Source organism: Passer domesticus, chromosome 3, assembly GCF_036417665.1.
Source record: "Passer domesticus isolate bPasDom1 chromosome 3, bPasDom1.hap1, whole genome shotgun sequence".
Classification (NCBI taxonomy): domain Eukaryota; kingdom Metazoa; phylum Chordata; class Aves; order Passeriformes; family Passeridae; genus Passer; species Passer domesticus.
The window spans coordinates 123,002,725-123,020,840 of NC_087476.1; the positions used below are offsets into that span (position 1 = coordinate 123,002,725).

Consider the following 18,116-nt stretch of genomic DNA (forward strand, 5'->3'; position numbering starts at 1 on the left):
TCGGCAGCACACGCTCATTAACCGCCAGCCCGCTGGAGGGGCTGGGGGAGCTGCGATGCTGGAGCTGCTGGCTTTATTGAACTCCAGAGCTTTCTGCCTCCCTGCAGCAGCAGCTTTCTGCCTGCGCCTCTCTAACGCCTCTGTCACAGCCCCAGGCACCACAACAACTTTGATTTCTTAAAGACAGACACAAACTAGATTTGTGCTGAATTATTTTTACCCATAGATATCACAGATGTGAAGACAGTACAAGGAGCGAGAGTGTTTTAACCAAACCAACCTGCCACACCTCAACCCCAGCATTTAAAGATACCTGTGAATAATCTGGAGATTTCAGGTCACCCAAAAGGCTGTTAAATTGTACCCATGAGGATCTCTTTCAGAATTTCTAGTATAGCCAGATGCCAAAAGCACAGTGGCCTCTCACCTGCTGTCATTTTTGCTGGAAAACAATCTCTCAGTTTCTGCTACCTGCTGTCATCCTTCTTTTGGCTTTGCTTTATCCTTCATGCCCTCTGCCTCATGACAGCAACTGAAATCTCTGTGGCCTGCCTTGTTTCACATCTTTTCTACATCTCTCCAAGCCTGCACCTCATCCTGGCTGCCCCTTTCTGGACAGCCACCCGCTGGTTTTCTCCCGTGCTCTAAGTGGTGTTTCTGCTACATCACTTCCAGCTCCGTGTGCTTCTCCCTCTTGCATCTGACTCTCCCTCCCCGTGGTTATCTTCTGGTTTTGGCCCTCCTTTCACTAAACTGGCAATATTCCTGCACTGGAGGAAGCGCTCAGCGCAGTCCTTGGGCACGGTTTTGAATTCCCATTGCTCACAGAGTCTCCTTCAGTTACCCAAAAGGGAGCTCAGCAGATAAGTTTTCAGCTGCCAGAGAGCAAAAGTCCTCAGGAGGATTCTCTATTTCTGTCCAGAGCTTCTCCATTGCTACAACCACATACCCAGATCATATATCCTAACATTTTTCCATGGGAAAAGATAAGTCAGCCAGAACCTTGTGACTTTCAAAAAGCAATAACTTATTGTCTCACTGTTGCAACCAGGAATGCCTCGAGGAAACTTGTACTTCTGAATGCAGCCAGGGCACCCGCAAAGATTTCTTGTTGGCAGGATTCAAATCTGCATTTGTGCTGCCAAAATGCAAACGCCACTGTGAGCCAGCTGAGAGCACACCAGTAGCTCCAACCCTCTAAACAATCCAGATGTGTGATTGACTGGTGTTACCCACCTTGTACCTTGGGTTCACAGCTGCAGATCAGAGCAGCAGGACGTGCCTGGAGCGTGTGTCAACACCAGCCTAGACACGTTTGGCAGGGGCTGCTGGCACACAGGAGGAAGCGGGTTTGACATTGGCCACCACATGGTATTTCTGAAAAGCCACACACCACATACAGCAGTTCCTTGGGGAGTTTAGGAGCTCTGATCCTCACAGCCCCACAAAGCACGGAGAGCAGCAGAGCCACCCATCACTGCTGGTGCAAGGTGCTGCAGCCACTTTGACCCGCAGCTCTTCTTTCCCAGCTCTGGGTCTGGCCGTGCTCTGCAGGAATGAGGGAGCACAATGCTCCAAGGCCACAACATCAGCACAGAGTGAAATGATCGTGGCTTCCTGCTTCCAAGGGAGCTCAAGACTCCCACTGTAGTAGGGGTGGTGGCTCCCAAAGCTCTGTGATCTGCAGGACCAGACCAGCTCCATTACAGGGCTCAAGCTGGTTAGATTTGACCCCTCCTGCTCTCACTGCTGCAATTGCCAAGATCTGTCTCCACTTTGTGCCCAGCACGAGAAGACAAGGACGCTCAGCTCTGGGGGCTCAAGTCTCCCCCGTGGCCAGCATGGTGCAGGTGCCAGGCTGGAGTGGGTGGCAGAATGTGGCAAACCACACACAAGGACTTGGCAAGCCATGAGAGCACAGTGACTTCAGCTGGAAATTGCAACCCTGCCTTGCAGTGGAAGGATATCTGCCATGAGCATTTTCCAGAGCCCTGGATCTCTGCTCTTCTGCACTGACACCCTCTCCAGCACGTGCAGTGAGTGCTACCACAGGGGAAGGTGCACCTCTGCAATCACCCCCGTGTGCCTGAGCTTCACCTCCCTTTAGGGGAGGTGTGATCCCAGGGATGACAAGGACAGCACACATCTCCAAACTGCCTGGGTTAGATCAGGCTCTGTCTGCACAACAACATACCATGAACAGGTGCCAAGAAAATCCCTCCTCGAGATTGGCTGCAAACTGCCATATACATCAGCTACATTTACATATACGTACAAAAGCTTAATATATATGTAAACTATATTTACATACAAACATATGCTAAAGCCTTTGGTAGGGTTGAATGATCCCTACAGGCTGAGCTATTTGAATTTCTCAGGGAAAGACTTAGGCTGCACCAAGGATGTTAAGCTTAAGATATTTATATGAAAAAAAAAATTAATATTTTTCAATAGCTGAAATTCTTAAGGCCTTAATCAGATTAGAGGGATTTAGAAGTTAGATCAATATCTCATCACACGGCATATAGAATTGGCTTTTTTCTAACTGCCTACAATAATGATTTGAAAAGGAAAGAAAATCCTACCATTTTAGCAGACTTCTCCAAGACCACACAAGACACAGTGTGCCACCCTTCTAGTTTCCAAGAGCTCTGTGGCATTCCAAGGCATTACTGCAGAAAACAGATGTATTTTTATGGTAATCGTTTTAACACCTTTGACTTTGTTTTGTAACTACCTTGGATCCCAATATGCTTCGCAAAGCTGCAGAGAGAGGTGAGGGCTGACGAGTCTAAATTTAAGGAGCAGGAAACCTGACTCACTGCTGGCAGTGCCAGGGGCTCCCTGCAGGAGCGGGTAAATCACCCGGGCTGGTGTCTGCAGCACTCAGCCTCGCCCTGGAGCCCTTCTCCCTTCAGCATTAGCTCCAGGAGACATTTCCAGGGAGCAGGTGAGCATGAGCAGGCTGGCAGCATCCCTGAACGTCTCCATCACCGGCTGCAGGGTGTCCTCACCCACCTTCCATCGCCACACAAGGAAGGGTGATCTGGTCAGCCTGTGGGTGCAGGCCAAACCTAAACTTTGTGCTTTGCCTTAGGCAACCAGTTCTAAATAATAGTGAAAACTAACCCTTCAAAACAGGCAAATGGCCTTTTCAACCACAATTAAAAACCTCGGGGTATTTTTAGTTTCTGCTCCAGGCATTCTACATTTCTAATGGTAAACTAGGAAAGGGGAGAGTATATAGAGACACCTGGGTTTGGATAAAAAGTTGTCTTCAATTTTCAGAGATCCAGGTGTTGTTTAGTAACCTCTGAAAATGTCTTGCTGTTGAAAATGGAAACATTTTGATGACCATTTTTAAAAGACCATGAGGAAACTGGAGATGCCTTTCCTCTGGCCCTGCCCTCGGCTGGGAAAACCCCTGACTGCCTGGGACCACGGGAGCTGTGGAGCATCGCCCTACAAGCAGCCACAAGAGCCTCTGGGTCAATGCACGTCTCAGTGGCAGTGTTTGTATCTGACAAATTCTCTGCTTGTGAGACCCGCGTGTTGTGGTGACCCCTTCTTTCCTGTGCTGCGAGCGGCAGAGAGGCCTTTCTGGAGGGAGGAAACTGTGCTGAGTGGAGGATAACATCTGCAAGGTGATGCTGCTGCTAAGATTTCTGCACTGTGACTTCTGCCACATCCAGAGCCAGCAGAGCTCCTTGGAGACAGACTCCTCCAAAGCCATCTGCTTGTGAGGGTGATACCTCACACACCTCGGAGGGAACAAGCAGAAATGCAGCACAACTCCCCTGCCCCCCTGGCTGACAAGCCAGAGCCCAGAAAGGCTAAGCCCAGCCAAGGAATTAAATATCATGCTGGAAGACCAAAGCTCTCCCTCCCCTGAAAGAGAAGGTAAATATCTCTAGCATTTACAGTACCAAAGTTATATTGGAGAAGGCTCCCACAGAGACACTGATTCAAAGGAAAGTGTGGCCGGGGTTTTGGCTAGCACGTGGATTTAGTCCCAGCTGCAAAGCCATGTCCTGAGGACAGGAGGGCCTGGGACAGCCAGGGTCACGCAGCCCGCCGGCTTCCTGGCTGAGGAGCAGCAGAGCATTAGAAAGAGCTGCAGGGGAAAATAATAGAGAAGGATAAAAATAAAAATAGTCAAACGTCATCTTGTCATTAATATATTAAAAAAAATACTCAACCACCATTTTGTCCTTAGCACAACAGGACCAGGCTATAATTTGGAGGTGCATCCCTGCTCCATCAACCCCACCACTGTCCTGCTGCCAGATCCCTGACATACTGGAACAGCCCTAAGGCACGGGACCTTGCCACCCCAGAACAGGGATTTCCTTGGGAACATCAGCTTTGCTCCAGAAACAGGGTGGTGGCTGGTTTGGATTCACACTTCCTTGCTGTCAGGAAGCCAGGCCTGTCCCACGGCTTGGCTGAGCATTGGACCTGGATGCAGGAATAATCTGAGGCTGAAATGATGCTGCTGGTGACAGAGAGAAAAGCACAATTTTGCTCTCACTAGCTACATCCCCAGCTCTCTGCTACCCTGTTTCGCTGTTTCTCCAGGCCCTATGATGGTTTAAACCCCTGTGGGCTGCCATGGAGCTGCAGACACTGAGCATCAGATCAGTTTTTCCCAGGGTGCTCCTGACTCAGTCTCAGGATGCAGCAGAAGCTGCCTTCCCTAGGAACCTTCTCCTCAACGCCGCAATTCCTGAATCACTTCAAATAATCAACTTCAGGAGGAAAGCGAGGAAGAAATGCCTGTGGGATTCACTTTGTTTCAGGGGAAATCAAAGGCAGAAAGACACAACAAGACAAATTCCCTTCCCGTTAGCACGGAATTCTGCTCCGCACGCAGAGCTTCCCATGGCACAGCTCACCCCCAGTGACTCGTGGGAGCAGCTGAGGTTGTGCAACCTGTCCTGAGACACACACAGCTCCCTGTGACACAGAAAGCACCCTGCCCTCCCAGTGCCTCAGCAGTCTCTTTCACCCCTTACAACCTAGCTGAATGTTTTCAGCTGCCTGTTTCACTGCAGTCCTCCAAAATTCTCCGTCTGCAGATCTCGACAGCTCCATCCTCCTCTAGGGCAGGGACTGCCTGCTGATCCCAGCGCTGTATCTGCACTTTCTGGATTTCAGCTTTGGAAGAAGCTCAGGACAGGCTGAACCAGGGGACTTCTCCCACCAAAAACTAGCAGCAACAGCCTCAGACTCTGTTTGTGTCCCCAGTTCCCAGCGCTGGAGCAGAGAGCAATCCCTTCTCCATCCTCTTTTGCCCCAGGGTGCTGGCTGCAGGAGCAGGGCTGCTGGGCTGCTGGTGAAGCAGCAGGCAGGGGGAGGCCCTCAGGGCAGTCACCAGAATGGCATTCCCACCAGTGTGGGCAGGGAAAGAAAGGGAATATACCTCGTTGGAACTCAGGGTGTCCCCAGGATACACCCACAATACCTATTTTCATTCTGATGTACAAACAAAGACTTCCTAGATTTAGAGCTTCTTGACCCATTTCACTCCTTGGACCCACTCCAGAGCTTTCAGCCTGTCTTTGAGAGCTGGAGTCCAGCTCAACCCGTCTCCAACATCCCTCATTTTTGATGGCTTCTAATCATGTCCCAGCTACCAGTTCATCCTACAGTGCGTGGAAAGCAAGGGATCCCTTGACAAACACACCCCCCCACGCCCAGCTCTGCCTTCCCCTTCTGCCACTCAAGCTTACCCGATCAGCAAAGGGGCCCTTGGGTTTCCCTGTTTGGTGTGGAAGCATTTGATTTGTGTCTCATTTTGCTGCAGAACAGAGTGTAGGTTCTTTCTCATTGCCAACCACCCCCTCAGCCTTCCCGAGGGGATATTCCTGTCCCTTGAGCCTGCTCTGTGCAGTGAACCCTCCGGCACCAGCAGCAGCCTGAGCATTTGTCATTAATAACAAGATTTCCTGGGGATTGGAGAGGGAAGGTAACCCAGACCACCAAACACAGCTCTGAAATGATGAATCAGAAAAGAGGCACTCATTAAACATCTCAGTTCTCACTGTAAAAGCCTCCTTTAAATCAAAAAAACAGCTCTTAGAGACTATACCTGGCCTTCCTCTCCATCCATAGAGAGCCAAGGAGCCTACAAGTACTGATCAGGGCTGGATTCAGAGAAACAGAAGAATTTGTCTTGAAAGCTGCCCCTTTTAAGGTCCTCAGTTGTATTTTAGCCTGACCACCAAGACTCGCAGCGGTCTGTGCACCTGAGCTCCCTTGCCCAGAGTGAACACGTGCCCTGGGCAGATGGAGATGCTGAGGAGACAGAAGCTGCAGCAAAAGCAGAACTGTTGCATGCACTGCTTGAAAATCATTTCACTTTCAATAACTCACCAAAAGCAGCCCAGCTGCCACTAAAACCATTCATTCCCTTGCTCGGCCTTGAGTATAACAGTGAATAGCTGCTTAGAAGTTTTGTAGGTGTTCCCAGCCTGAAAGCCCCCTTTCCAAATTCCAGCCTGGAGAGACTTCCACTGCTGAGTAACAAACCCTGAAATTGGACAGCGAGGCTTGGGACTGCCATAGAAACAATGGAACAATGCACTGCCTCCACTCACAGGGAGCAGGGCCAGAGCTCATCAATACCTTCAAGGTGCAGTACATGAGAAGGCTGGAAATCATTCATAACTTTAACAGAGCTGGAGACAGAAATTTCACTTACAGGTAGTCATGAAGGAAAATACCTACACTTGTGGGACATTCTTGGCAAAAAAGCTGTAAAGAGTTCAGCAATGTGAAAAACTCACTGGAGAGAAAGAAACTCTGCCTGGCTCAGGCACAATCCACATTCCTGGGCCTGTTGCCCCTCACTCAGCTGATATAAAGGATATCCATGAGCAATGAGGTCAGATCCCTTGTGGCCACACCAGAGCTCAGACTTACAACCCAGCAAAGCTAAAGTACAAAAGAAGAGAAGGCCACAAGCTGCCCAAGTGTTTTCACAAATACCATTAACTTTGTTCAGCTTCTGACTAAATGTATCAATACATGTGCCCAGTAAAACTGGGTTTTTTTTCCTCCATGTAGAGCAGCCAAAATGCATCTCCAGCCATTTCCAGCACATGAAGAAACTGGAGGGGCTGGAGACTGAATGGCTGCTGCTAATTTATTACAGTCAAGTGAACAGCAGCCCAATCTGCCATTGCATTTGCAGGCTGATGGAAGAAGAGGAAGGTAGAGGGGCTGACAAGGGTTATCAGACATTTCCTCACTGGTGCTGCCAGGCACTCTGACCCATGCAAACCTCCCTGAGCACACAAACGTGTGACCCACACGTGTTGTGAGGGTTGCTGGCACCTCCCTGCCTCTGGGGAGACATTGGGAAAGATCACATTTCCTTTTCGTGACCTAACTGGTTCCTTGTATTTCTTTGCAGCTGCAACAGCAGCAGCCTTCAGCAGCAGCACAGCAGCCTCCAGGCCCAGTCCAAATCTATGATTTCCTTCAGAATTTTCCATGGCAATGCTTCCTGCTGTCAGTTTGTGTCTGCATCCCCGTCGTGATGCGCTGGGCAGGAGAGAAGCGCTGGGGCAATGTTCCCAGCCACCCTTGACTTCCCAAGGAGCTCTGAGACTGCTTATTTCAGTGCTGCTTCAGTGTTTCTCTCCTGATTGAGAGTCTCAGTACATGATGCTCTACTTTGGGTAATTAATTTTTAAAGAAGCTGTGTGTATTAATGCAAATTCTATTAGCGATGCCTCTTGGCGGCCTGGGTATTAAATACAATGCCATAGCATGACAACACTTGACAGTCTCCACAGTGGTAAATTACATATATTATTATTTTATGCCACTTTTAATGCTTTTAAGACACATCCTTAAAATAAACTGGAATTGTTAGTATGCTTATACTAAAGCACAAAAATATTCCTTCCTAATTTAGCCAAGCGTATGTTCCTATTAGAGCTGGAGATGCCAGATGAAGGCTGGCACACACCATGTGTGGTGCGAAGTGCTGGAGCTGTGCTGCCTTCAGAGGCATTGCAGAGGCTGATATCAACAGAGGCTCTGACTTGCTGTTCCTTCGGAGCCATGACCTGATATTCCACACTGGATGCTTAGCATCAAGGGACAATCACAGCACTTGACAGCAAGCCCAACTGCTCTGCAAAACTGTTTGGTGATGGAAATTCATAAATCTCTGCTTGTGTGCTGGCCACTAGAGAGGGACAGAGGAAGATGCTTTGCAAGAGCAAATCCCTGCTTGGAGGAGTTTATAATGCAGAGTACAGTGGCAGTGCTGTGTTGGATTCAGCCTTTCCACGAGGAAGGAGGAAAATCTGCTGACAGGTTCTATCCCACAGCAAATGAATTGTGCTGACTGCTCTCAAGTGAGCAGGAGTTGGACACAGGAAGGGCACTGTGCAGGATCCAAGCAAAGCTGGATCTTGCACAGCACGAGGTACAGTGGAGAGAAAAGAAAACTAAACAGGGCCATCACATAAGTGCCTGACAGTTCACTGCTCTGCTAGTCCATAAAGCAAAGTAAAGCGAATCAAAAGGCCCGTGTGGCTGTTAAATGCAATGCCACAAAACAGGACAGATGGATTTCTAGTTCTCTCTCTTTTTTTTTTTTTTTTTTTTTCAAGCAGCACACAGAAGACATGGAAGCAGTTGAGCTCTCAGAGGGTGGGATGCAGCAGAATCAAGTCTGCACAAATAACCTGAACTCAAGATTGTAACAAAACCTGGAGCCAACCAGTTGCATTCTGGTCTTGGTCACAGCTTCACTTCACTGTGCAGGAGGGGTAACACAGCAGGAGCTGATGTTCTGCTCCAGCAAACACTGTTTTCCATCCCCTGCCTCTGACTGCATAACCTCAGCACCCTTCAAATGAAAGAGACACTGAATCCACTGATAAGGTCAGGCTGCTCTCTGCCCCGAGGCATTCGCCACTGCTCAGCTGAGCTCACCTGGCTCGCTGCACGGAAGGGAAAAGGTGCTGGCTGACAAACCCAGCCAAAAGGCACCAAGTGCCCTCCTGGCAGTGACTTGTGACTGGACAGCATTTGCCTGTGTCAGGAGCCAGCAGGGCAAGATAGGGCAGATCGGTTTTGTGGCCGAGCCCTGACAGAGATGGGACCCTGTGGAGATGTGGCTGCCTGCAGACACCTTGGGCTCTGCGCGTGGTGTTTTTGTTCCCTTAGTCAGCTGGGACAAGTCATGTCTGCAAACAGCACAATGCAGCAGGCAGTGCATGCACGCTGTGCCACCGGGGAGCTGAGCCTGCAGCGGGGAGGCTGCTGGGAACGGCCACTTCTGTCCATCCTCACCTGCACACTCTCCAGCCCCTTCTCAGGAGAAAGTGAAACAAAACACACGCTTTGATACGTAATGAGGCAGCAACACCAATGCACTTCTTCACTGATGGCTCCCAGAAGACAAGCACCAAGAGGCCTTGTCACTGTCTGGTAGGAAAACATAATTGAAAAATCCCAGTATTCCTTAAAGTCTGCAGTGCCTCCTCTTGTGTGGGCCATGGAAGAGGCACTGAACATCTCTTGGAGTGAGCCTCGCACAGCACCACCAGTGCTGCAGTGATGCTGGGAGAGGCCCCTGGCCTCAGGCAGCTGCCTGTGCTCCCCCTAAAGAAGAGTCTTTTCAGAAGGCTCTCTGCCGACTCTTATTTCCATCAGCTGAAGGCTCAGAGCGGCTGGGAGGTAGTGGTCACTAAGGAGAGGGTGAGGAGGGTGCAAGGGGGACGTCCATCACTTAGGCCTTGGGAGTGGCTCTCCCAGTTTCTTTAAGCCTCAGGTCCCAGTTCTGTAAATGCAGATATTTCGTTGAAGGTCAAAAGCCTTGTTCAGTCCCAAGCAGCTTTCCTCACATCCTTCCTCAGCCGTGCCTTTGTTCCTCCAGAAAACAGACGGGAGGGAGCAGGGAAAAAAAAAGCCCTGGCACAGCTCTGCCTTGGACTACCATATGCTGCTCTGAATCGCCTCTCGGCCTCTGAAAGAACCATTCCTGCTCCCTCCCCTCTCACAAGCAGATGAAAGTACCCATCCTTTCCTCAGTTTTCAGTTTGAAAACCCAGCCCCCTGGCCCCTTCCTCACCCCGCTGGCACAGACCACATTTCTCTGCCCTGCTCACTGAGATTTGGTTGGTGGTGACGAGAGACTTTGGCAAAACATCCTCTTCCAAAGCACACGGCACATATGAGAGATCAGTGGCAATCATCCCACCCATAATGTCAGGATCTAAAGAGAGATTTAATCCTATGATATTTGAAGACTTCACAAGAACACATTTCCTTTTTTTAATTCGACTTTGGGATTTCCTGTGACAGAAATAGCAATCTTCACATTATCCGTTCCTGTTGGAAGGAAAGTTTTGCTGTACGAAGCATACAGCAACGCCTCAAAGCAGTTCTTACCTCCTAGGAACAAAAGGTCACCACAAGAAAAAGCGCAGGAAGCAGAACTTGCACATTGCAAGGATCAAATGTAGGTCAGCCCTGGCCTGCTTTGAATTCTTTTTCCTCTGCACTGAACAAAGAGGTTAATTCCACCCCAGGCCAGACCACTCTGGGAGGGAGGGTGGCTCTCCTCCACCTCTTGGCTCCTCCCTAGGCTGCAGCTCAAGCCAGCAGTCAGCAGTGCAACGGGAGTGTTTACAAGATCTGAGGGCGTCTCGCTGGATTTTTTATAGGATGCAGGGTAGGTTTATTCTCAGTAATAGTAGTGCCATTCTCACATAGTCACTGGAGCTAACTGGGACACCAGACCTCTGGTTACAACTCGCACATTACACTGCAGGCATCAATTCCCCCAGCAAAGGCAGCTCTAAGCTCAGTGCACTGAGCTGCCCTTCTGCAGCCTCTGCCCCATCCCTGCAATGAAACAAGCTTTTGGCACTGCAGCAATGCCCCCAGGGACTCACTGGAGGCAACTGCTGCACCTCCATACAGAGTGGGGGAAGGCTTTAGCAGCTGCAGGCAGGAGCACTTGCCAACAGCCCATCCACAAACCCCACGAAACAGAGGAAAGCTTCCACCAGCATTGAAGTCAGCCACTGTCAACTCTGATTTGCTAAAAAGCAGGTGAGCCTTGAAGCCTCAAAAGTGGTGTGTGGGGAGATTAGTTAAGAGGTCTGAGCTAATCCTCCACTCTCTGAAACCATCTTGTACAGAGAGCACAGCAAACCACAGCTCCAGTGGTGCAGGAGCAATTTGTTATCTAACAAAAGGCAGGGGGCAAAAAAAAAGGACCCCTGTGAAATACTGGAGTGGGAGGGAAAGAACATCAGGCTTTAACAAACTCAGCCTAAAATCCAAAGAAACTTACAGGAAACCTTCTAGAAATGAAAGCAAAGGAAAAAGCAGCTTTCCTGGATGCCAGATGTGACTCCACGCCAGGGAGACCTGTGATTTTCTGAGAGGGAAAGGATTTTGCCTTGGCAGGACAGATCTAAGGACAAAGCAATCCAGATTTTTGTGATCCCTCTCCCTGCAGGTGTCCAACACCCTCTCTGCAGGTAACCTTGGTGCCAGTCACTCCAGGGGGTGACTCTGCTCCTGCCAGACCACAGCTGGGGAGCCTGCACACACCCGGGCCAGCACCAGCAATGATAAGAGGGGCAGAGGGAGGAGGCACCTTCCTCTTGAGACCAAACCTTGTGCCAAGGCCGAATTCCCTGCTGCGAGGGGATCGCATTTGGAACACGACGGGCACAAACCCGAGTCCCTGCGTGTCTCTCCAGGCTGTAGCTAGGGTGCCATGCCCTGAGCTCTGCTGCACTCCAGAGGGCTGTGCTGGCCCTGGCACAGCCCCCAGGCACCCCAGGCCTGTCCCTGCTGCCCTTGCACTCCCTGTGGCACACAGCCAAACGCGGGGGCTGCAGCAGAGCCCCTCACCCCACAGTGCCAGAGGGAGCCCCAGTGCCACTGAGCCCTGCCCCAGCTGCTTTGCACTTATTGCACCAGGGAAGACAGGCACCTTTCCTTTTGCTGCCACTGCCCTCTCTGCTCAAACCTCACTGCCTTGTCTGTCAGCAGACAAGGAAATTTTTCTTGAAGTGCAGCTTACAGATTGCTGCACAGAAATAGCTGATTTGCTTACAGTGCCAGGGATGCAGCATTAGGGATGCTCTTGAGTCACTCCAAGCATAGTATGACTACAATACAAACCACTGGAGCAGAAAGCCTGGAGGGGAGGGGAGGCCAAGGAAAAGAAAAAAAAGAAAAAAAAAAAGTTTTTTCCCTTTCCTAATGTGACACAGAGCGCTGCTTGGGAGAGCAGAGACACAAACAGTTCCTACATGGCCCACTTTAATGAAGTATTGATTAAGGCAAAATTAAAACTGCATTTGTAAAGCCCAAATAATAAATGCTGCTTTGCATTTGTAGCACAAAACTCCAGCTCTAAGATCTTTCATGAATGCCTTAGTCACTTGCAAAATGGCTTTTGAGGAAGGTTCTAGATGCTGTGTGAAGCCCCAGATCATCACGAATTAGGGCTGCCTACATGGTAAAATTATGCTCATCAACTGAGTCAGCACTGGAACAAGTTTAGCAATAACAACACTTGATAGACAATGACAAGACAAATATAAGGTATTGCAAAAGTTTATTACATTGTAGATGTTCTGTGCAATGGCTGTCACTAGAAAAATTACTACACTATGTAGCTAATAGCTAATTTTCAAAAATGTTTTGCAGCAGCTTTGAGCATTCAAATGAAAAGTGGGTGTTGTGAAAGTGAAAGCATTTTAAGCCAAATTTTGCTCTTAGACATGCTATTATTGCAGCTACTAATGAGATTTTATCTTATAGCCAAGAATGAGAGCAGTAACATGCAATTATTTGTTTGGTGAGGGTTTTTTTAAACTGAAATAATGTTGATTCAGAGCTTGGTGAAGGAGTCTAGTCATATAAAGGGTTTTAGAAGTTTTAACATTTTTTTACACCTGTATCTTTGCACCAGCCAGGTTTTCATACAATAGAAGTGAGGTTAAATTGAGCAGTACTTCTTTCCCTAAGTGACCCCTGCATCACTCCCTCCCCCACTTGCCATTCAGCTCCTTTCTCCAGAGCTGCTCCATGCTTTGGTAGTGTTTTAATCCAAGTTTAGCCATATCCTGTGTGGCCACTGACAATCAGCTCCCCAGACTTCTCCTGGCACAGCTAAATATGTTTGTGCTATAGGAAAAAACAACACCATATGGCAGTTGTTTGATCTCTAAGCAGAAGCTGTTTTTTTGAGAACTGATGAGCTCCACCTGTCTAGAAAGTTTCATTTCCCTCCCAGACACTGCAAAAACACTTACTAGCACACCCCACATGTCCCCAGCAGCCAGGATAAGGAAACTTTGGAGGTCTGTTCTAGACTGTCCAGATTAGGACTGATTGCTGACAATCTGCAGGGTCACCGTTGTCTTCAGAGGTGATCAGGGACTGGGTTTTCCCCACCAGGGACACTGCCAGTCTCTGATACTCTGACATGGGGATTTCCCTGTCCATGTCCTGGGGCGTTGGGCCCAGCTGCAGCCCCTGCATTTGCACATGAGCTCAGGTACATGTATCAGTTACATAAGGCTGACACACCACATTATCAGCCTGCCTCGAAGAGCCTCTGACATTATCTTGGATTAATTCTGCAGGCCAGTAATTCTTGTTCAGTGTATCTGTGACATTTATATCTACTCTCAAATCACTTCAGGACATAAAAAAGGTTCAGCCTTTCATGAGCCACAAAGTGCTCACTCTGACCTGCAACTGGTGCCAATTAGAGTGCAACCAATACCTAGTTTGGCACATTCCATTGTGCCATGATGTGGCCTGGATGCATCCATAGGGGGAAAAAAAAAACAAAGAGCCCCCAAAACTCCAGGAAAGAGGCATGAAGAGGGGGGAAATAAACATGATCTCCCTGTGCAAGATGCTGGCTCTGCTTTCTTTCTTCATGCTGTGAGACTATTTGCTAAAGGAAATAATTTCACTCCACTTCCTTTGTGAAATTATTCTTTAAGTGCTGATTCGCCATCTGGTGCACAGCTCCAGATTCCAAAAGATATTTAGGGATTTAGCTCCCAATTTCAAAGAGATGTCTGACATGTTTTAAAAATCAAATTTCTATCTTTACATGCAACAATACATAAGTGTAACCCTTAATTTTTAAGCTGGGGAAAACAAATTGTAAGAGAAGAATGAATTAAGAAAACCACACTTGACCTTGAATGCAAAGATGCAAACTTTGATGTGGAAGGAAAGTTATGGACCACATCTGTGTCTCACACAAACACAACCCACCAGGTGCCACACCAAAGACTTGACTGGTTTGTAATAGTCTCTCAAGCATGAAAATAAAAGTTAAACTTTCTTCACATCACACCCACTTCAGTAAAGGGCTCACTTGACTCTCACTGACATCTGGCTCCCAGGGAGCCCTGCCGAGGTCCTGCTCCCACAGCACCTGAGCAATGCCTGCTCCGTGGGGTGGAGGTGGGAAGAGCCTTGGTGAGGAATGCTGTCCCCGTGGGAGCTGCCTGCCAGGCTCCAGGGACGCAGCCATCCCAAGGTGGGGTCGGGCACAGCACGAGGCAGGGCAGGAAGGGCTGCGCAGACTGGGACAGGCAGCACTGGTCCTCACCATGGCCCCATCACCTCCACTTCAGTCCCCTGGCACAGAAGATGCCTTCACAATAAAAGAGCTCCTGAGATGCTGGCTGCTTGCACATTTTCTCCTTGTTGGTAACTTGAAGACTTTGTGCCTTTGCTAATAATTTTCCTGGATTTTTAATTCTTAAATTGGCTTTTTTTCATCCATGCACTCACACTATACTGAAATACACATTTGCTTTTAAAAATAATCCTTCTGATTTTCTCATTCAAATGAAGTTATTTTAAAGAGACTCTAAAAGGGAAATTTCTTGAGTCATCCATCCCTAAAATGTCTTCACTATCATGAGTCTATCCACCAAGGACTCCAAGGGACACCAAACCCAAAATGCACAGCTATTCTAGAGCCCTTTTGAGTTATAAGCAATAACTGAAGACCAACCTGAATTGTTTTCAGTCTAGGAAAAAATGCTGTATAACTTATTTGGAATGTGAGCCAGTCTCCCAATAGATGAAGGTTTCAGACAGCTTTCTTGGTTTTCAGATCTAGACTAAGCTAGGATATCATGGCACAGATAATGTGTCTGACACAAGACATGTAACAAATCAGTTTAAGTCAGTCATATATTCTACTCTTCTGTCAGCATGGGATCTTTCAGAAAATTGTAGTCTTGCTGGAAAACTTTGCTTGGTGTTTCATTTCTCATTGCAGTGCCAACAAATAGCCAGGCAGGTGAAATGTGAGGGCTACAAATTCTCCACTGAAGTCAGTGGCATTGCACCAACTCAAAGCAAAGGTAAGTTAAGCCCATCTTTCACAAGGTTTAAAAATTAAGGCTCAGCACATTGTCAAGCTTCCTTCTTAGACACACTGATGTCTGAGAAGTTTGCTTCAAGAAACAATTAACTGTCCCATTCATCCTGTGAGCTGCTCATTCAGGAACCAAATGACTGCCCTCCTCTCTATCAGCCAAGATTCCTGCTCTCACATCTCAGGATAGCACTCTGGAGCAGCCTGAAGAACCACTTAAAAATGCTGTATTCATTATTCATTTCCAGAGTTCATTAAATAATCTTTCATATTTGTTTTCTTTGTATTTTAGCCACAACAGAGTGCAAATAAGCTAACTGCTGGGTCTCAGAGGAGAAGATCAAGGATGCTGATTACCTCAACATACAGCCTGTGTTCTGCTGGAGTTTACAGAGGAGCTTTGCTGCTCCTGGAGGCCCCAAAGCACACTGCAGGTAAGCAGCAGTCACTGCCTGCAGTCCCCATCACCAGGCTGGGAAGGGCTCTGACAGCCCTCACCAGGGGTACAGGAGTGGAGCATGAACCCTAAAGCAGCCCTTTCCCTTGGAAACAGGCATTCAGGGAGGAAAACAAGCAGCAGGCAAAGGCTATCCTTAGGGAAGGCAGGAACCAATACTCCACCCAGGGGAAGCCATCCCCAGAGAGCAAAGAGCACAACTTCCATCCCAAGCACCAGGCAGATGTCTTCCTGAAAGCAGCACAGAACTGACTGATGCAGAAATCCTGGTGAGGAAGAACCACCACTACTGGAAATAGTCAGAGTTTTACGTTAAAATATTATCCCTATCTTGACTGATTTTGAGTCAGAAAGGCATCCCTGCTCTTCTCCTTGTGCCCCTTTCTGTCACAAGATGGATGACTTCTGCAAACCAGGAAGGGCCAGGAGAAATGCATCCCCCCTACCGGCATTTGTTGCAGGACTGGGCAGCCTCCAGGCACTGTGTGAGCTGCTTCTATGCCGCTGTCCTCAGAAGCCTTCCCAGCCACTGCTCTGCTCCCTGGGGCTCCGGGGAGGAACAGCAGCCCCGGCGGCCCGAGGGACTCCCACAGTTGTTTTGCAGACGCTCAGGCTGTTATTTAACTGCTGCATCCTCAGATGATAGACTGAGGTCATGGCAAGCAGCAGAGACCCACAGCTGCCAGAAGGGCAGGGCTGCAGGAAAAGCAGCCTTGACTTTGGCAAGGTGAGAGGGGAAGGAGAGGGCTGAGGCTGCAGTGACGTGGCCTAAAACCACCCTCACATGTCAGTGCCCTGGTGGCCTCGGTGTCTCACAGGGTCAGCTCCTTCCCAAGAAAGGGCTGCACTCAGGATCAGGAAATCCCTAAGGACAGGTAGCATCTCCCAATGCATGGGGCCTAAAGCGAGCTCTTCCTCCCCCTCAGCACCAGGAAAACAGAATTAACCAAGTGCCCACTGCTGAACACAGCGCTGGATCCAAGGAGAGCACAGAGCAGCACTGGAACCTGCACCAAGGCAGGGCAGCACAGATGCTGCCACGGCCAGGGATGTGCTGGTCCTGGTGCTGCCTGGGTTTCCCACCCGTGGCAGCACCAGCTCCGCTGATATTTATCCTGTTTTCCATCGGGGCTCTGGTTACCAGAGCTTTAAATATTTTTTTTCCTTTTTGACGTGGTTGCTCAGAATGAGGCAGGTGAAAGGAGACACAGAGGTCCTGGATGTATCTGTTCAGATGAGTTTTTTTAGCAGGGTACATTGCTCCTCTCATCAGCTGCCTCCCACCTCATTTCTTTCCCCCACACAACATCCCTTGTTTTTAGGCACTAATGAAGGCAGCAAAATGGTTATAGGGCTCTGGGGATCCTTCATCAGGGATTCTGTACCTATTTTAAAGGACTGCTTCCTTCACATATGTAAGGGTTTCTCTTCTAAGGAACTAATCCACTTGAGAGATGGGATGCAATGCAGGTGATAAGTAAAGTGCAGTCTTTTTGCTGAATTACTATGAAGAAATAATCAATATTTACCTGCAAACTTTCTCACCACCCTACAGGGCAGCTGCTCCAACACATGGGCAGAGATGAGTAAGGGTGCAAAAGAAAGGAAAATATTGCTAAATCCACTCCCATCCCTTGAACAGGGCAAATACAACTATTAAAAAGGCAAAAGGGAGACTCTTTAAGAAGCGCAGTTGTAGCCAGGTGTTTTCACCTGCCACACTCACCCTTTGCCTGTGCCCAGGTGAGCAGCAGGGCACTGCTGAGCTTCACCCTCAAGCCATCACTTGGAGCAGCATGAGGTTGCTTTTGCTAAAACATCTTGTAGTCACTTGAGGAATGTACTGTGAGAGCAGCCTTTGGCACTCTGCTCCCTGTAGGAGAGTCAGATGCTCAGAATGTGGGTGACTTCAGGAGACAGCAGTCACATACACAGAGCACCATTCTGAGATCCTCTACCAAACCAGACCCAGGTTTGAAGATTTAAGGCTCCAGGCTGGTTGGAAAGCTCAGCCTCACTGGCCCACCTTGTGAAGCAGTGGGTTTGGCTGCCTCAGGCCCAGATGAAGCTGCAGATTTATCAGTGTTGTCCTCTGAAGGAGACAGGTGTCAAACATCGACACTGGCTGGCTCTGCAGACTGATTTGGTCTGGCCCAGAGGCTAAGATATGGTTCAGCAAGAGGAGGCTGGAGTTCAGCTAACCTGTGTGCAAGCAAACTCAAGGCCAGGCACCCTGCACAGCACAGGGGC

At 48.8% G+C, this 18,116-nt stretch overlaps 1 long non-coding RNA gene across 6 annotated transcripts in view; it reads right to left on the minus strand.

Moving 5' to 3' along the window:
- LOC135297799 (uncharacterized) overlaps window positions 1-18,116 on the minus strand; it is a 47,882-nt gene that overhangs the window by 18,522 nt on the left and 11,244 nt on the right. The window contains exons 4-5 of one of the 6 annotated variants that reach the window (XR_010359754.1): window positions 17,893-18,099; window positions 3,981-17,739 (exon numbers count right to left, since the gene is read on the minus strand). The exons of 2 other annotated variants lie outside the window; for them this stretch is intronic. This is a non-coding gene — a long non-coding RNA (uncharacterized LOC135297799). Of the gene's footprint in view, window positions 1-2,585; window positions 2,673-3,980; window positions 18,100-18,116 lie in introns of those variants that run through there. 3 more of the 6 variants (XR_010359751.1, XR_010359753.1, XR_010359750.1) reach the window with 3 other exon arrangements.